Source organism: Enhydra lutris, unplaced genomic scaffold (genome assembly GCF_002288905.1).
Source record: "Enhydra lutris kenyoni isolate GAN:26980312 unplaced genomic scaffold, ASM228890v2 scaffoldscaffold8, whole genome shotgun sequence".
NCBI lineage: Eukaryota > Metazoa > Chordata > Mammalia > Carnivora > Mustelidae > Enhydra > Enhydra lutris.
The window spans coordinates 43676639-43697477 of record NW_019154092.1 but is presented as its reverse complement, the minus strand read 5'-3'; the positions used below and the strand labels follow the sequence as shown (position 1 = coordinate 43697477).

Below are 20839 nucleotides of genomic sequence, written 5' to 3'. Positions count from 1 at the left end.
ATCTGTTCAAAGGCGGTGTTGCACAGTTGTCATCGCCTGACATCTTAATTTTTATTCTACGCTCAAGGGAAGGAGCTTTTGAAATATCTGGGCCTGGCAAGTAACAAATTTCCCTCTAAGGTGTAAAGAGGGTATTTCCTGATAACACTCTTCTACCTGCCAGGGTTCCTCGGGGAACCTTGTATCTACTTATCACTTCTCCTGGCTCGGGCTTCTGGAACTCTGTGAGTCCTGCCTCACATGCACCTTGGCAGCTCTCACTGCCTCCTTCCTGTGGGCCTCTGCTTTCCCATCCCTGCTCAGCCTGATGGCAGCCTACCTCATTTTCGACCTCGGGCCAAGCACAAGTGTTCCTCCTGCCCATCTGCCATGTTGGCCGGATTCCCCTGATGGCTAAATAATTCCAGGCTCTTCCCAGGAGGGCTGAGGGAGCTGCAAGTTAAAATTTCCCTCCAAGGCTCTGCCTTGTTCTCTGTCGCTCCTGGAGCCGGAGTAGAGTATGCAGATGTCCGTCTTTCCCATCTCCGGGCGCATCCATCACTGCGTGTGTGACCTGTGCTGTGCTGTGGGAGGCAGAAAGCCCATCCCCTACAAAGTCTCCTAGGTGACATCCCAAATCCAGCCACTTCCCTCCAATACCAGGGCCCTTCTGCAAGGGCCATTCTTCTGGTCATTCTGCAATACTGCTGACATTAACTTGCTTCTCTGCTCAGAAACCTGTCTATGACCAAAAGTAAAAAATGCTTGGCCTTCAAGTCCTTCCCTCTGCTATAACACCTGTCTTCCACTAGTTACAGACTCAAGTTCATTGTATGCCAGCCTAGCTAGGAAAGGATTATGAAAGGAGAGTAGCAGACAGAGGCAAGTAAGTTACGGGTGAAGTGAAGACATGATTGGAACTGGGCTGGAGAAAAGCACCTCTGGGAGAGTTAGGAGCTTGTGCTGTCTGCTCTGCCTAGAATGTTCTTTCCCATTTTCTCCGTGATGGACCACTCATTCTTCACACTCCGGTTTTCCATAACCTGCCTTGCCTCCAAACTTCAATCCCTTTCCATAGCTCTGCTCTGCCATTTCTCACATTGAACTGACATCCGTTAAAAAATGGCCTGACCCTCTCCCCACCCACAGCTAAATGCAGATGGCGTTTTCTTAAAGGGCCTGCATCGGTACATCTTTTTTCTTATCCTCAATATCCGATACTTCCCTGTGCTTGGTACATGATCAGAATATCAGTAGAAAGAATTCATACAATGTGTATTAATGCTGGATGGGATGAATTAATGAATGAATCATGCAAATGTGCCTGGGAAAGAATTGTCTGAGAAGTTCCCCCAAGTGATTGCAGTAACGGTAATACTTGAGATGGGCACACACACAAATTTGCAACACAAATTGGCACCTTTAAAATCAGGATGTGGGCAGGCAGCCATCTAATTGGGCCTTTTGCACAACACTGAACATGGGAAATTATCCACAAATATCGATCAATAAATGAGCTTGGTAGTTTTTCTCAGAATAGCCCCAAGACCAAAACTACAAAGCCAAGCTCTATAGTCAGGATAATCCATTTACCCTGGGCCAGCCAGAAGCAATCCTGTACTTTTTCCCATGACAAAACATACATCATGGGCCATGGTGGTTGCTCTGGGCACCCATGACATCCCCCTAGCAGTCCCATATCTATTAAAGAGAGGTAGGCTTGAGCGCAGAGCTAAGCATTTAGTAGCCAAGAGGAAATTCAAAGTGTAAGTTCCCACACATCTCTTGATCACCCAATAATATGCCAGCACGAAAAACATTCATGGAAGGGGCGCCTGGGTGGCTCAGTGGGTTAAAGCCTCTGCCTTCGGCTCAGGTCATGATCCCAGGGTCCTGGGATCGAGCCCCACATCGGGCTCTCTGCTCCATTGGGAGCCTGCTTCCTCCTCTCTCTCTCTGTCTGCCTCCCCGCCTACTTGTGATCTCTGTCTGTTAAATAAATAAAATCTTTAAAAAAAAAATTATAAACCTTAAAAAAAAATGGAAGAATTATGCCCAGTTGGGCATTTGAAGAAGCCTTTGCACATTCTACTTTCAGGATATTTGGGAAAATGTGATGGTGCCATTTACCCACAGTTCTTAGATCGGATGCCGCATTCTTGCCAAGTAACCTAAGAGCTGCTGGTAGAACATCAGTCACTTTCCCCCTTCTCTTCTTCTCTATGCCTGTCTATGCTTTGTAATTGAATCTAAATATGGCATCAGGGTATTTTTAAAATCTAGAGATTGGAAATACTTATTGGAAGAGGCTGGTTTGCAGGTTGGGGGCTTGGCATTGGCAGTGGCTAAGGGGCTTGGAGAATATGGCCGGATTAAGGCTGGCCAGAAGCAGAGGGCGTGTGGGAGAGGCCAGGTTTGGCTTAAGAGACTTAGCATCAGCTGTTACAACCTGGCAAATGGATAAGTAATTTTTTCACAGCCAGCAGTAAAATGAAACTTATGGAAACAGTAAAGTAAATGTTCTGTCCAGCCAGTGAGTCAAATTAGAGAAGAGTAGATATTTCCAACCAGGCCTGAAAATCAGTGTGCCTAGGTGGTCTAAGGATAGCCAGGAAGTTAATGGCATTTCAGATTCTGAGTTAATGATATAGATCACAGGTCGACAAGGCAGCCCGCTGCCTGTTTTTGTAGGCTCACCAAAGAAGGATAGTTTTTACATTTTTTAGTGGATGGAGAAAAAAATCAAAAGAAGAATAATATTTCATGACACAAGAAAATCATATAAAATTTGAATTTCAGTATCCATAGATAAAGTTTTATTTATCCAGCCATACTCTTTTATTTATATAGTGTCTAAGGCTGCTTTCCTTATATAGCTGACTACAGCTGGGTCATAGCAAAAGAGACCACATTGTCTGCAAAGCCTAAAATATTTATTTCCTATGTGGCCCTTTTCAAAAGCTTGCTGTATTTCTAATGTGCATAGGCAGAGAAAATCATTCTGTGCCATTCGTAACAAGATAACAGCAACACGCAACACAGGACAAGGCATAAAGCTTGAAGTTGGAAGAGAACATGGGAAACTCCTGGTCCAGCCTCCCCTCCACTGAGTGTCCTAGTGAAGCCTTCCAGATGTGAGCACTCACAGTGTCCAAGAAGCCCAGACCTTTGATGAACACCAGAACTTGACCTATTATGTTTCTGACGGTAAGATAAAACAATCCCCAGCCCCACCCCAACAGAGGCTTTCTTATCTATAAACATCTTCTACATTGAAAGGACGTTAGCCACAATCTTTCTTGATCAAAGAGTGGACTCCTGCCACCCTCCACAGGTTAGGACTTCATATGACTTCGGGGACTTTGACAGACACCGTCCCATTTTACCTTCCAAACATCTAGAGACAATGATTCCTCTCCATACAGAAAAAAAGAGAGAGAGAGAGAGATCTAAGGATTAAAGTTATGAACTGAATGGCATGTCCCCCAAAACGCATATATTGGAGACCTAACCCCCAGTGTGACTGTATTTGGAGATATCATTAGGGAGGTAATTAAGTTAAATAAAGTCATAAGGGTGGGATTGTAATCCAAACAGATTGGTGTCCTTATAAGAAGAGGAAGAGATGCCAGATCTCTCTCCCTCTCTCTCTCCCTCTCCTCTCTCTTGCCATGTGCTCAGAGGAAAGACCATGTAGGAACCCAGCAAGATGGCTGTCTGCCAGCCAGGAAGAGAGCTCATACCAGAAACTAACTCTGAGAGCATCTTGATCTTACAGTCTCCGTCTCCACAACTGTGAGAAAATAAGCCTCTGTTAATCTAAGCCACCCAGTCTGTGAAATGCTCAACCAGACTAAGATAGTTAATAAAATTAAATGACATGTTCAAAAGGAGGCAGCTCACCAGTGGCAGAGCAGAGACTTGTCACCCATTGCATAAATATTTATTAAGCACTTACTAAGTATAAGGAGTCTTATGGAGGAGGCAGGTAGTAATCTAAGAATCACACCAATACAACTAAAATTACAACTATGAAAAGTGCTCCCACAGAGAGATGTATGTGCTATGAGACACAAATAAGATGAGCTGACATAGGGTGGTCAAAGGAGGCTCGCCCGAGACACAGCTGAAATGAGATCTGAAAGGTGAAGAAGAGTTCACTCAGTGCAGGAGGAAGGGAGTGAACTTACAGAGAGATGGCATGTGCAAAGACCCTGTGGTAGTAGGAAGCATATGGTGTTCAAAGAAATAAGAGAAGACCAATGTGGCTGGCTCAGATGTGTGGGGAATGACGGGAGATGAGGCTTAAGAGGCAAGAGCTGGTCAGACTTCTTACAGCGCTCTTGGCCAAGTTAAGTAACTGAGGCTTTAGGGAACATTACGGTGCTTTCGACATGAGGATGGCTCTGTAAGGTCTCTCATTAGAAAGGAATAGTCTGGCTGCAGTATGAGATGTGGATTGGAGAGAGTCATGGGAGCAGGAAAACTAGTTTAGAGACTGTTGCAGTAGGGAAGGTGAGAGATGACTGGGACTTGGATGACAAGGTTTACTTTGAAGATCTAGAGAAGGAAGGGGTTATGAGAAGCTATTATGAGGTAAAGGCATTGGGTTCTGTGATTGATGCAGTATGGGGTTAGGAGGAAGACAACAACATAACTTCATGGTCCCTGACCATCTAGGAATGGATGAGAGGAGGATGATGATTACCGAGATGCAAAACAGTACAAGCGGGTACCAATGCCCTTTGGCCAAACACCACCAGGGACACATCTACAACTGAATCCACTTCAGGGCATGGGATTGTTGCCACAAAAAAAACGCACACAATGGGGAGTGGTAGAGGACCTCAGTAAGAGGGTGTTAGAAGGGGCAGGTGGAATTTGGGCTTCTTGTTGATGATTTGCTGATTATACAGGGAAATGGGGTTTGGTCTACTTTGGAAGCAGTCAGGACATGGGGTAATTCTATGATGGGGTACCTGTTATGCTTACCCAGAAGGCCATAAGGATGCAGTGAGATTGAGGCTGAGATTGGTAACGAAAAATCAGGCTTCTATGATCCAGGAGGAGGTAAAGTTGGGTCATGTTGTGGTAGGGACAATGTGTCTGCTTTTGTCTGTGTTCTGACGTGATTACAGAATGATCTCGTTCGTGTCTTTTCTGAGTGGCCTTGCCTGGGGTTAGTGTCCTTTGAGACTGCCTGTGGTCAAAGAGGGCACACCAAAGCCGAGCTCTAAATGACAGGAAGCACCTTGCAACACCACTGCCCCACTGGCAAGCCTGGGCAAGTTCCTGGCTCTCAGGGTTGCTTTCCTTCCTGGGTTACCCCTTTTGGCCAAGGACAGACGTAGAGTTGGGCTGCAGGACATTCATCTCCAATGTTCAGATGGTCGCCATGGCTGGACTTTTGCTGATTAGGAGGTGGAAGAGGCTCCAAGAACTAGTCCGTAGTGGCAATAGGGCTTGCGATACTGTTCCTTTTGCTGCAGAACAAGTAGCTTTACTTCTGATAAGACAAGGGCTACACGGTGGCATTTATAACTCTGGGCAGGATGCATCGGCCAACAGCAACACAGGCAATTACCAGAAACAGGAACAAAAATGGGTTTTAGTTCTTGTAATAGACCATGAACACAGGGACCTAGATGATCAAATCCAGGCCATGAAAACATGTCCCAAATTCCAAATGGTCTCTTCTTGAGATCCAAATGGTGCTTTCTTTTCTACACTAATTATAGGGTTCTATTTAGGTACAAAAAAAGAAAAAAAAAGTAAGTGTTTGCTATAGCAAAAATTTCCCCTTGGCCAGCTAAGAAGAAATAAGGGTTATGTGATTCACCATGAGAATAATAACTAATGAATTTAAATTTAAACTGGTTTGTTGCATTTCCAAAGCAGAAGTTCTATCATTTATGACACCTGATAGGGTCTGAAGTAAGTCCCAGACCACCACTCCTGCCTCTGATATTCTTGCCCTGGAAATTGCAGCTCGCATAGCAGTGCTACAAGGGGGAGTCACTTCTTGCTCTTGGGAGTTCCTGACTAGACTATTTTTGCCCCTTTTTCAAGGCTGCTGGGTATTTTTCTCAGGGATCCCCTAAATCCACGGCCTGATGCCTCATTTCCTCTGGCTAGAAAGGAGGATGGAGAGAGTGTAGAAAGGGAATTGTCAGTGCCAAGAAAAGCAGGTTGTGACCCTCTTGTTGGAGAAGGGCTGACCGAAGTGGCTTCAGTTGGGGTGAATTTTGCTAAAATTATCCCCTTCAGAATTATGTATTCGAGTTTAATGTTCCAAACCCCTGATTGATTGCTCCAGTTAGAGCTGTGATAAAGTGGTTGGCATTCTTCAAGAGGCTGAAAATGCCAGCTCTTGGGAAAATGACAGGCCTTTGAGATATAATCAGGTTCACTGCACATCTCTCTTCAACAGGATTATTACTGGGGTCACAAATTTGCCTAGGATGGTCTTCCCCTGGCACTGAAGTTCCCTTCCTAGTGCCTAGAGATCCTGTGAAAAAAGAGGAGGCATTCATTTCAATGCCCTGTCAATATCTGTTATCTTTTCTGTAGCCATCTTATCGCAGAGAATCTGTTGCTTGAAAATAAATTCTTTCCATATGATTTGAACATTTCTCTGGAAAAGCAGAGGATTGGGTTATAAGACCTCCGGAGGTCCCTTTGTGTCCTTGGGAGTCTAGGATTCCTGACCTAGAAATAGTAAAAAATATATAATCTGACACCATTTTGGCTACATGTGAAATTAATCAATATCGATGATAATAACCATAGAGTGGGAAGTCCTAGGTGATCAGTGGGATGTTCCCGAGAACGGTGATAATGAGGAATTCTACTTTGGCAGAGAGACCAAACGATAAAAGAATCGTTCTCACTCAATTTCCAAAGAACTTGATGAGCTCTGGTTCCTCCTAATAGATGCTGGAAATGAAAAATCACAGATTTACAGAGGGAGCAGAGATAGCTTAATGTAAGAGTGCTATGTGTCAATAGTTGTAAGATAGAGATTAGAGTCAGGACCTCAGGGTCTAGGATAAGGATAAAGTATTTGAAATCAATTAAAGGATCAACAATTTTTGGCCCCTGGAAAGACTCAGTGTATCCTAAAGAAAATGGTTGGTAGAAGCCTAAAAATCTCAGAAGCCTACTATTTTCTCCAGGACAAGGTGAGCATTCGCTCCCTTCAAACACAAAGGCTACATCGGTGTAACTGAGTTGACAATTCCACATGGGACCATATGGATATATTTGTAATTGGTATAATGAACAGCTCCTTGTTTCAGACATTAAAATCAAGATGATTTCAGCACATGATAAGTGAGCACGAGGATAGACCTATCTAGCCAAATGATGGAAATAAATTTAATAATAAAAACCCACCAGAAGAAGCAACAGCCCATCTGAATTTAAAGGGAATTCTTCTGCCATCTGCTGTTGTTAGCGCTTGATATCACCATATTTGCCTGCTCTCTTCCGGAGCCCAGCACTGCTAAGCTCTTCATACAGGATACGCTACTAGGCAGTAGAACAGAGCGATCAGAAGCCATGCGAGTGAATACAAAAGACACCACCATCTCCAGACCCAGAGTGACATTTTTACCAGCCACATAGGAATCAGTGTTGGACTTCTCCAGGGAAGCTTTTGTCATGAGAGTAAAGGACAAAAAGGAACCAAAGAGGTGATGGATTGGGCGGTTCAAAGATCAGGAGGGATATCAGGTAGAACACCAGTGCCCCACTGCCCTCCTCTGCATCGTCCTCCCTCTCCAGTACCACACAACATGAAATCCAGAGGTAATCAGCTCTAAAGTTTGGGAAAGAGAGCACTCAGAGGAAGAACCCACACATGCATCATCAGCAAATAACCTGAGCCATTTATAGATGTCCCAAAGCCCCAGACAAGGTCAACAGCCTTTAGAGGGGAAACAGGACTCTCATAAAGGGTGAATCAGGTATTGGTAGCGGTGGTGGTAGTGAAAAGATGATATTTGATGTTTCCCTAACAAGAGAAGCGCTTAGGAGACAAGGTACTTAAATGGATACTGGTCCAGACCGGTTGTGCCCCACAAGCTTAGGGTAAAGAAAATGGAATTAAAGGGACAATGGGTACCAGCAGAGAGCAAGCTCTCCACCATCCCCCAAAGAACTGATTTGTTCAGACTCTGTTCCCAGGTACAGAGAAAAGGCAATCCTACCTTGGGCTAGCTTCAATGCCCGAGGGAGCTTCAGCATGGCTAGCTTCCCCAGACAGAGAATAACCAGGTTGACACAGGGACTCAGACCTCCTGCAGTGTAAATAACTTGGACTCCCACGAAGATACTCCACGAGCAACCTGTGAAAACCAGAACTCCGCACAGTGGACCTCGCAGACAATTTTCAACCCAGAGAAGCCTGATGGACTGCCTTCCTTAGGCACCCAGTAGGGCCCACACTAGAGCCATCACAGGGTTTCTCTAAGACTTGTGCTCCATAGGGGTGTAAACCAATTGGAGAACTGTTGACGATGGACCAGATAAGCCACATCTGTGTGCTCTGCTCCTCCCCCATGGCGTGCAGCTGTGCCTGGCAAGGAAGAGCCACCTGTCGGCCATAGAAAGCGATGAGACTTTGGTGTGAGTTCACGCCTTGGAGAGGATAGGCCAACTGTTGGCCCAGCTCTGTCTCGTTGACTATTTTGCGGATAGATAGCCCCTAAGGACTGGATGGGAAATGGCCTGTTGCATGGAGACAGAGTTCTTGAGTGTTTTGTTTTGGTTTGGTGAGAGGGATCTGTGGGACAGGAGATTTATGAAAGTATATAAGATGAAAGCTGAAGTTAAGCATCTCCCCAAACAAACGTATTTACACGTGACTTGCCTTCAATTTCAGGGAGCTCACAGGGGGCGTAAAGTCTGTGTACACACCCTGCTTGGAGGCTTCTTTGATAACATCAATGGGGAATATATTTCTAGGACCTAGAAACCTCACTAGCAATTCCTTAAAGTGTGTTTCCTACAACACTTGCATGGGAATTACCTGGTGCCATTATCCAGCACATGCTGAAAATGCTGATTCCTGAGCCCCTACTGGCATTAAGGAATCAGGGCCATCCAGGCTGGGGCCCTGGAATTTGCATTCTCACTAAGCACTCAGGTAGTATTGGTCATTATACAGCTTAAAAACCACTAAGAGTTGAAAAGGGCCATAAAAGAGGACTGAAAGACCAACCAAAATCTAAGACTGATACAAAAAGCTCTCGGAAACTGATCACACAATTGGGCCATCAGTTGATTAGGACATGAGGGGGTAGGTGGAACTTAAGGTTGTCTGATGGACCAAGAGGAGGGGGTCTCCTGACACTGGTTATGAACCAACATTTGTCCAGAACCCACTTGAGTCCTGGCACTTGAACATGTGGTTTACGCCATCTAATTCCGCCCAATGGTTCTATTATAGATGATGAAATCAAGGTTCAGAGAGTTTAGAGAACTTGAATAATGTCTTAAAGCAAAATAAAGGGAATCAGACCTTAAATGTGAACAACCTAGCCTGACTCTTTTTTTATGATGATGATGTTTTGGGGGAGAGTGAGAAAGAATCTTAAGCAGGGTCCACACTCTGCAGAGAGTCTGACATGGGGCTCGATCTCACGACCCTGAGATCATGACCTGAGCTGAAATCAAGAGTCTAACACTGAACCAACTAAGCCACCCAGGTGCCCCTTGATGATGATTTTAAAATAACACCACCCAGTTTGCCCTTTGTCTGCCAGACCTGGATTACAAAAGAGAAATAAATCCATTCATTCTATTTTTAAAATGCTGAGCATATACTGTCTTCAATCACCTGGGAATATATTTCAGGACAAAAGATTTATTCAGATGGAACAGGAGAAGGAAGCACAAAATGTGATGTCAGCCACTTCTCAACCTATGAAGTTTGGGCCACATGTGCAATGGGCAACTGGGAGTGGGGCTCAGTATACAATTCAGAAGAGCTGGAGAGCCTTCCTAGAGGAAATGGTGTTTTGGTCAACTCTGAGGAGTCAGTAGAATTTTGAATTAATTCAACCTTACATAGAGCTTGGATTTAAATAGACTAGAATCTCTCAAAAACCCACCCCGAATTTTGCTTTCAATAAACAAGAATATTTATGGAAGGCAGAGAGAGGAATTCCTGAACAAAGAAAAGCTTCTCATTTTTAACCACCAGTTCCTGATTAGCTTTTTAAAGGATAAAGGAAAGGTGGTTGAAGGCTTACCATGTGCAGGCACTGTATTAACTCACTTAATCTTTATAAACATATTTGGAGTTACTATTACCATGCCCAGTTTTAAAATGACACTCACACTTGGCTGAGGTGTAACAGGTAGGAAATGGTGGAGACAAGATTCAGACTGATGGTGCGCTCCCTTAAACCACAGGCCACACGGACAAGCTGGCAGGGTTGGGGATTTGGGGAATCTGGCTCTGTTCACCACACTGAAAGGGAAATATTAGAAAGATCATATGTGACAAGGGACTTGGTATTCTCTAGGGTGCATAAATGATTCTGTTTTGAAAGGAAAGGACATCACGTTATCAGGTTATGAGTAAGCACGTGCCTACTACAAGATTGAAGGAGGAGGGATATAGGTTTATCTGTCTCTTTCTGTCTGGCAAACAACCTCATTCCCCAAGGAGAGTCTCTCCCATTGGGAAACATGTTTATTTCAGTGCTGAGCAGTGTTTAAATCTCAGTGCTAAGTCTAAGAAATAGTCCTGAAGGGCACAGACCTTGCCTCAAGCACTTTCTCCTTTTCGCAACTATCCCTGACTTTAATCCCACAATGTAGCCTCTGAGCACCCATCTTGTAAAAGCTGGATTGACTGACTGCCAAAAAACAGAGGGGAGGAGAAGCATTTATTAAGATGTATAACTGCCTACCCCGGAACCACTGACAATCCATCTTGGAGAACGTTGTACACCTCCAGGCCTCTAGAAGGGCAGGGGGCACCTGGACAGCCCCACTCAGATGGGGATGGTAGTGATTCAACAGGATATACCCCAACCTTGATGGTGAATGTTCAGTTGCCCTCATGACCTAATCTCTTACAGCATCCTGATTCTGAAACTGCGCCCTCCAGATGAGTCTAGATGTTTCCCAATGGAAGGACTTCTTAATCTAAGTGTTCTCCTGAACATTTGTCAGTGACTTTCTTTTGTCCATTTCCTTAGCACTGTTTATCTTGGAGAGTTTCTCAGTGTCGTTTCAGATGCTCTGGTTGACATGGGAAGGCTGGAGCTTTCAGCATGCTCAGCTCTGTCTTCATACCATGACATCCTCAGCGTGATAATAAGAAGGGCTGACGTTATTAAGTGCTATGTGCCAGGTGATATTCTGAGCCATTACATGTATTTACTCAAATCTTTATAACAAATCAATGAGGTAGGATTGTTTTGTAGATAAGGACATGGGAACACAGCACATTCCATTCAACCCTCATGTTACCTATTACAGCTTTACTTTTTCACACCACCAACTCACACACACATTTTTTTTTTTAACAAGCCCTGGCCTGTTTTATTAAAGAAAAATTTTGCATGATTTACTTTTCACCACTCTGTTCTGTCAGGCTCCCCATGATATCGTAGTCACCTGAGGCAATGACAGCCGGTGTGCATCCTCTCTAGCATTTCCCACGTGCTATGCCCAGTCTAATGTCATTGCCGCTGTAGTGATGGACGCTAGTTTGGGCCAACATGATGCAGTATTTTGTCAGATTTCCTCAAGGTGGGGCTCTTGTTGACCAGGATGACCAATTTCCCTTTGTTGTGCCTGATCACTTTCAGAGTCTGCTTGTACCCCAGAGCATACTTCCCATCACTTTTCATACTTTCCATACTTTTCATAACAAGCTGGAGCCTAGAGTTGATTGACTCTGGAGATTTTTGTCTTCTTTATGGCCCCCATCTTCCTGCCTTAGGTGTGGGAGAGCGCCAACCAAGAACAGCCACCAAGATGGCGAGGGACGAGGAAGGAAAGCTCATGCACATATATTAGCACATAAGTTGGAGCAGGAAAGTATCCTTAAAGAGCAAAAACATTATACAGGCAGTAATAATAATGGATACCGTTTACTGAGCTAATTTTACATTCTTAATGATTTTAAAAACATCCCTGCAAAGTTGTATGATTGACTTACTCTTTTAACCCTATGAGTCAGATAGGTCAAGTGGATGGTTTAAGACCCTCAGCAGGTCTGTGGAGATTTGAACCCAAATCTGCCAAATTCAGAGGCCCCCCTGATCTTTCAGCCACTACTTGAAGGCTTCTTACTAACCCTTAGGCACAACCAGCCTAGCGTAGTCAAATAAATAATCAGATAAAGTGACTATCATCATTGTGGAACTATTAACAGCCAAAGAATGAAGGAAGTGTTGGGGTCCAAGGGCAGGCCACCCCAAGATAGGCCACTGTAGCATGAAGATTATTTTGAGTTAAAAAGAAATCAAAACCCAGCAGATTGAGGAAAAGCTCTTTACCTCTCCCTCATTTGCCTCACAAGAATTTACAGGAAGAGATCTAGCACCATAAATAACTATACTATTATATAAACTGGGTACAGTAGAGGGGAGGAACCTAACAGGACCTGTTTCATTAAAGTCCTCTATGTCCCACTGTTTCCAGGTGGCACAGAAAATATTTGCTTACCAAACATTTATTCTTTCTTATCTTCGTGTGAATTGCATTCCTCCTTTTAAAAGAAGTCTCAGACCCTTAGTCCAGAATGATATATATACTTTATTTTGCCTACTTCTGGGATTTCCACGTCTGTCTGGATTCCCTATATGAACACTACTAAATTTTATTTTCTCCTGTTAATCTGTCTCATGTCAATTTGATTCTCAATCTGGCTAGAAGGATCTTGAAAGTGATAGGACATTCTTGCTCCATAACAGGAGCATTGGTCATAATTAGACGTAAATTCTAGATTTTAGGGAAAAAAAAAAGCTTGTCCAGAGAAAAGGTAGGTATGACTCCTTGGCAACATTCTAAAAGTTAAAATGGCTGAAAAAAGAAAGACGTTTCCCAGGAAAGAATTCTACCTGAACAATCACAAATGTCTTCATCCATTTGGACTACTGTCACGAAGTGTCAGAACCTGGGTGGTTTATGAACAACAGAAATCTATTTCTCACAGTTCTGAAGGCTGGAAGTCAGAGGTCAAGGTACCAGCACAGTCAGGTCCTCAGGAAAACCCCCTTCTGAGTGGCAGACTGCAAGCTTCTCCTTGTGTCCTCCCGTGACACAGAGAGAGTGAGCCAGCCCCTTGGCCTCTTCTTATCAGGGTACTAATCCCCTTCACGAGGGCTCTGCCCTGGGACCACATCACCTCCCCCAGGCTCCATCTCCAAATACCACTGCTCTGGGGATTAGATTTCAGCATATGATTTTAGTGGGACACAAACATTCAGTCCATAACCACAAATGACATTGATCAAGAAGAAAAAGGGGAAGTGTCTAAAAAAAACAAAGCAAAAACAAACAACAACAACAAAACATGCAGAGAGCTCTCTAATAATCCCAGATTTTAAAAAGAAATGCCTAAAATCTGGAAAGAAGTACTTATAACCAAGGAATATTAGTCGTTCCTAATGATCGTAGGAAAAACAGAGTCCCCATTTCCCTGAAGCTTAAAAATCAGTGTATGGGTTTTGCAAGGAAGTTTCGGCCTACGATCTGAGCAGGAAGAACAAGGAATGAAGGGCCTGTTGGGGGCAAATGATGTCATGTTGAAAGCTCACAGAGAAAAGCAGGGCAATTCAACTCCTATATTGCTTTCTTTATCGAGGAAAGTGATCTTCAAACTGGGAAGGCTAGAACAAATACGGTTAGTAGGAAATTGAAACTTGGGAGAAGCAAGGAGATAGGAAAACCTCTGGTCACTTAGATGCATTGAGGCAAATGACATCCCACCCCACAGAGGAAGGTGTGGGGTATAAGCAGCTGCATTTTGGAAAACAGGAACATGCTCCAGTTTGAGAAAGAAAGAAAGAAAGAAAGAAAGAAAGAAAGAAAGAAAGAAAGAAAGAAATAGAAAGAAAGAGAGAGAAAGAAAGAGAGAGAAAGAAAGAGAGAGAAAGAAAGAAAGAAAGGGAAAGGGAGGAAGAAGGAAGGAAGGAAGGAAGGAAAGAAGGAAGGAAATGGGTAGATTACAGAAAGGTCAAAGTAAGTTTCCAGACCTGGTAATATTTCTTTACAGATATATAGACTTTTATTACAGCAAGTATTTCTGTAACCATAAATATCTCCTTAAAACAAAGAGGTGTTCCAAGTATCTTTGTTAAGTAGTGATTTAAAATGAAGTTGAGATGCCTAGGTGGCTCAGTCGGTTGAGCGTCTGACTCTTGATTTCGGCTCAGGTCATGGTCTCAGGGTTGTGGGATCCAGCCGCCACACGGGGCTCTGTGCTCAGCGGGGAGTCTGCTTGTGATTCTCTCTCCCTCTTCCCTCCCCCACCCCCCTCTCTAAAATATACTAACTTTAAAAAATAAATGAAAATAAAAATAAAATGAGGTAAAGTTAATAAAATTAATTTTATTTTTTAAATTATTTTCTTTTATTTTATTCATTATTATTACATTCAACCAGCCAGCATGTAGTACATCATTAGTTTTGATGTAGTGTTCAGTGATTCATTAATTGTGTATAACACATCTTTATATTCCACATATGAGTGAAATCATATGATAATTGTCTTTCTCTATTTGACTAACTTCCCTTAGCATAATACTCTCCAATTCCATCCCTGTCGATGCAAATGGTAGGTATTCATCCTTTCTGACGGCTGAGTAATATTCCATTGTATATATGGACCACATCTTTATCCAATCATCTGCTGAAGGACATCTCAGCTCCTTCCACAGTCTGGCTATTGTGGCCATCGCTGCTATGAACACTGAGGTACATGTGCCCCTTCTTTTCACTACATCTGTATCTTTGGGGTAAATACCTAGTAGTGCAATTGCTGGGTCGTAAGGTAGCTCTATTTTCAACATCTTGAGGAACCTCAATAAAATTAATTTTAAATGAACATGCTTCAGCATATAAACTAACAATTCCTCTGAAGTTTTTTACTAAGACCTAATTACATTATTTTCCAAGTTAGAATGACTAATAATTAATGTGAAACCATAATTAACACAGATGATACAGATGATACTGTACTTTTCCAAAGTAAAGTAATATATCTGACCTAAATTTTTATGACTCACACTTGATATCACAAAATAAACTTTATTGAGCTAAGACATTGTTTAAAATCACAGAAAAACAAACATGATGAAAAGAGAGACATGGTGTACAAATAATGTTAAAATATTGTCACAGGTATGGAAATGTGACATCATCATTGGAATAAAATAAAATGTTATAAAGCAAAGAGTTGTCAAAATACAGAAGAAGAGATATCCTGAAACAAATGAAAAATCAAGATCATGCAGTAGTGGTAACAACTTCTAACCCATAACATACTTAAATATCATGGGGGAAATCAAAAGAACTAGCTCCGGGGGCGCCTGGGTGGCTCAGTGGGTTAAGCCGCTGCCTTCGGCTCAGGTCGTGGTCTCAGAGTCCTGGGATCGAGCCCCGCATCGGGCTCTCTGCTCTCTAGGGGAGCCTGCTTCCTCCTCTCTCTCTCTGCCTGCCTCTCTGTCTGCTTGTGATCTCTCTGTCAAATAAATAAATAAAATCTTTAAAAAAAAAAAAAAAGAAAAAAAAAGAACTAGCTCCGGAAGCAGTGGTGACAAAAGACAGACGGGGCAAGGGACATAGGTAATTGACTTACCACCTCCTTCAAATAAAAGTGAGAATCTCTTGGGAGAATCTAAGTCCCTTAACAGACACATTTTAGAGCCGTTAATGAAATGCTGCGTGTTTCAGTAGCAAACTATTTCAACAGTGAAATGACATAGGAATCGGAAGCATATTCTGCTGTGACACTTTGTAGTTGACATTTTTCCAAACAGCCACCACAAGTCTGAGGTTCTCATGGGACTGTTGTCTTCCAGCTACATGACTATCCACACTCATTTCACCAAAGAACTCGAACTCTGGTGGTTGCTCCTCATTCTGGGTGGAGAACACCAGTTGGTTTTATGTAGCTTAAACCTACAGGGGCATCAACTGCCTTCTTAGATAGATCACCCCCCAGAGCTGGCCCATCAAGTTTCATCTGGAAAACATCCAGTTCATGAACTCCTTTGGAGTTTTTTCTATTTTGGACCATGCTACCACATAAGTAATGTGGTAATTAATTACATAAGTAATTACATAAGTAATCTCAAACTCTTGTTCATCAATGACAGCCAAATTTGAAATGAGAAATTGTTCCTAGTCTTCTTTATTTTTGGTCAAGCCTTTCTGAACTTCAGTTCCATGAGCAAAACATCCAAAGATGAAACACTTGATTCACTCTCTCTCCAAATTTTCCACTCCAGAATCCAACCAAATCAGAGTCAGTTGTCCAAGGATGAATGGTTTTCATATTTTCTGGAAACTCATCTATTTTTAAAGGTTTAAAGCAATAAGTATGAAACTCATAGAGCTTTTCCATCATATTGTCTGGGGCCTCCCATAGGAAAGGCAAACACATCTGAGAGCAAATGGCTGTGTGGTCAGACCCCTCAGGAGACAAGCACGGTGGCAGCTTCAAACATTGAGAAAGGTAGCCAGTTGGTGGTCTTTCAAGGGCCTCTCCTCTTATGGCTTCCTTACTAGAAACCAGGGCCTGGCCAATTTTTAAAAGAGTAAATATCTTTTAATATTTAAAAGATAATGATTGAATGTAATTACTTGTGCCACTATGGTTTTTATCAAACACACTTTACCAAACTAACCTTGTTTCTAGGCTGAGAAGTCATGAGGGAAGCCAATGTTTTCCTGGGTTGAGATTTTAAGAAGTCATTGTCAAACTATCTCTATGGACAGTGTGGATAAATGTAGACTGAATGACAGTTACATGAAGAAGAGTTTTCTTAGCTAGTTGAATAACCGAGTATATATGCTATTGATAAACTCAGTTCTGCTCATCTGAAAAGTAGTGTGTGATGACAGATGGGGTCCCCTTCTTGCAAAAAAACACATGTATTTGACACGTTCTTTGTGACTTATATGGATATATAGAAATCATATACATGCTATTTTGATGCAACTGCTTTGAAGGTATTTTGAGAGCCGTATAAAGCAATTTAATTTTAAGAAATTTTTCTAAGTGCCAATTAATATAATTATATCCACACTGACTTTCTGATCTTCCTCCTGATTCTGAGTGAATTTTAGAGGTGCAGTAAGGTCAAACCCAGGAATGGGATGACACTTTGAGATGTTCATCATTCACATTTCTAGGAAATGGAAAAGATATTTTTATATTTTGAGGTACCCATTTTGATATGACCAAATCAAAGTCATCCCATAAAAATGTTTTTCCCAGACCTGATTCCCATACATTCATCTGCATCACAGATTTTGAAACTCCGTCGCAATAAGCAGAGCTCCCTTCAGCACACCAAGAGGAGTTTACTCTCCGGGTTGGCAGTAATTCACTGAGCATCTAATATTGCAAAGACAGAAAGATAGAGGGATAGCTGGTGTGCCGGCTTTCGAGTCAATATTTGATAGATCTCCACTGAGCCAGACAGTTTCTTCTTGCCTATAAGGAATAGAGATAAAGACTGCATATCGTTCCAGGTTCTTTGGTTGTAAGCAATTGAAATAGACCCCCAGGTAACCTGGGCAAGAAAGGACTTTATGGGAGGCATACTGGGGAGTGCTTGCAATAATGGTAAAAAGAGAGACGAGCAACAGGGTCTTGGAAAAAACCAGGGATGTCCGTAGAGAACCCAAATACCTGCTTCTGTGAGAAAAGCCCTCTCCCAGGTCAGTTCCATGGACCATGTGTCCCTCAGCATCTCCACCCAAGTCGCCCAAGTCGTAAAGTTCATCTCATGTGCAGCCTCCTCCCCTCGCCTCCCCTCCCTGCTTCATGTTGGGTCATGTGACTGACAGCTCAGCCATAGGCATGCAGCAGGGCCATTTCCCACCCCCAAAAAAGAAGGGCACAATCACCAGAGGAAAGAGGCAGTCTGCTGAGAAAGAAAGAAATAGATCCACTGGGGGCCTGAATTTCAGCCAAACACTCATTTTTTAGAAATACAGGTTCGGCCTCATCTGCTTCTGGTAAGGAGGGGCTTAGCTGACCACAAGCCCCACAGGGGGCCAACTCAGGGTTGGCGGTCCCAGCATCAGGGACACAGCGCCCCTCTGAGCAGTCCGCTGTCCTGGCCCTGGCACCATCCCCGCTCTGCTGTGGGTGGCCCTCCCGCGGTTCTGGGCGCCACTGGGATGCTCCCCTCATTCACTCCCCTCCCCCCCAGCTGGCAGTGGGCAGCCAATTCCTGCAGCTACTAACGCCTCCCTCATCTCTCATTTACCTGTTCCCTCAGTCCTTCCAGAGCTGTGAACAGCTCCTGTACGAGTTTGTGTGGCCTGGAAGCCTTGTGAGTGTTTCCTGGATCCTGACGGACGCACGTGCTGAGGCCCACGGGGGGATGGTGAGGCAGTTTCCCACCACGTCATACTTGGAATGTGTGTCTTGTATAAAGGAAGACTTAGGGAATGTGATAACCAGCCTCCCCTATCTGGAGAGCTCTCATCTGAAAGGGGGGATTATGTTTATCCCGTGTAGTTCCAGAGGGCAGAGCCACAGTGAATGAGCAGGAGTTTCTGGGAAGCTGCTTCTAGTTCAAAGCAAGGAGCGGTCCTCTAAGCCCTTGAACTGCTCACAGTGAAATGCACTGGGCAGCTTGTTGGGTGTGTGGGGGGGAGGTGGGTGGTTGAGAGTCAAGGGGAGGATTAGTTTCCATCTCTCCAAGACATTGGAGATGTGCCCAGCAGAGTGGCATTCAGGGCCAGATCAACTCTCCAGGCCCCCAAATGGCCCTGCAGAATCTATAGGCTTGAATTAAGGATTTGATCATTTTCTCTTGGAGCTCGAAGACAAAACTAGCATGCTTCGTGGCCTGCAAAAAATAGTAACAATTATCCTCTAGGATTTAGCGTGTCATTTACAGCAAGGACTCTTCCTCCAGCCCTGAAGAAATTTAATACCCAGCCAAAAGCTGACACCCTTCAGTAAGAAGGTCCTTCTCCTTTGCTCACCTCTCTGGAGCTGCTCTGTGTACCTTGGTTTACACCCGGAGGCCCTTTGGCAGGGACAAAGCTGAACACAGCCTGTATCTAATAGAATCAGAGGATTCCAGTGTTCTGAAGAGAGTTGCTCATGTTCCTGTATCTTGTTTGATGACTCCAATCTCAGGATCCTTCCATGGTGGACTGGGGCTTCCCATCTCTGCCCTGGATTCACAAAGGATGGGCCGGCAGTGGTGAGGGAAACAGACAAGACTTCAGAATCCTGAGATCATCTTCCTGCCACCTTGAAAATCCACCCACCCTTCCAATTCTTGCTTTGAGCACATCTGGACAGCCTCCCCCCCAGCTTCTGAAGTTTGGGGCACATCACACGAGTCTGAAATGGCTGTTCTCTGTACACGAGTATTCCCTTCTGGGAGCAAAACCGCCTTCAATCACACTATCTGTTTGGGGAAAGGACAGAAGAAAGCCATTCTCTCTTGAGCACTGTTAAATCAAATACAAAAACAAAAAAAAATTTTTTTAAGATTTTATTTATTTATTGGACAGAGAGAGACAGCAAGAGAGGGAACACAAGCAGCGCAAGTGGGAGAGGGAGAAGCAGGCTCCCTACAGAGCAGGGAGCCTGATGCGGGCTCAATTCCAGGACCCTGGGATCATGACCTGAGCTGAAGGCAGACGCTTAATGACTGAACCACACAGGCACCCCCAGAAACAAAAAATTTTAAATCCTAGTATGCTCAGAAAACTTCCAGCATGCTAACAGAACATTCTCCTCCATTTTCCAATGGGAATATTAGAGGAAAGAAGAAATGCAATGATTGACCCATGATCACACAGCCCACATATAATAGGACCAGAAATTAAACTAGAGGTCATTTTGACCTTGTACAGGGAAGTTTCCCTGACTCCCTGCCATATTATTGCTTCAAACAATCCTACTTTACAAGAGAAGAGATCCGCGGAATTAAGTGTCTCAGTGGCTCAGCTCAGTTTTCTAGGAAGCCAGGATTCAAACCAGCAGTGGTACAGCGGCCTGGAAGTTGCATCTTTTGCCAACACAACCGTTTGTGGGGGATTTTATTTTCCTTTCTGCTTCCCCTTAATTCTTCCCAATATTCTTCCCATTTGTCTCATGTCACAGGGTGATTGCCCAGAAGACGAAGGGAAAATGCCCGAGAAGCGGTGGGCAGAGCCTGGCTCACTTATTAGCAAAGGCGCTGGCCACCTGCCATGGTTTAGGGACACTGGGGCACGAGACACCTTACAGCACAGACAGTCCTGCAAGATGGAAAGTCCGACAAGAGGAAAGAATAATTTCGAGCTAAACACCACCCTTTCCTTAAAGCCTGCTCTCCAAATGAGGGCTCTAAGGCCATGTTCTAAGGAAAAATTGTTGGTTAGTGCCTGGACTGAAGGAGTGAGGCCGGGCAGAAGACAGTGCTCCTAGGGAAGCAAAAGGCAGGAATAGAGAATATTGTGATGTGGTGGAAGGTGGGAGGTGGGGAGGGCAGAGGGCACAGCAGGGTCTCCCACGGAAGGGCCCACCCATGGGATCCACTCTCTCCCTGAAGGTCAGGACCCTCCTCATCTTCCGGCTCAGGAGATTTGAATCACAACGCTCACCCAACTCTGCTCTCTGTTTCTTTTCCCTATGACCCCTCTCTGCCCA

General features: G+C 43.8%; 2 pseudogenes; both read right to left on the bottom strand.

Moving 5' to 3' along the window:
- Positions 1–11563: 11563 nt before the first annotated feature.
- On the bottom strand, positions 11564–12511 carry LOC111142420 (annotated as a pseudogene).
- A 3230-nt stretch (positions 12512–15741) lies between these two features.
- Positions 15742–20839, bottom strand: part of LOC111142449 — a 66083-nt pseudogene continuing 60985 nt past the window's right edge.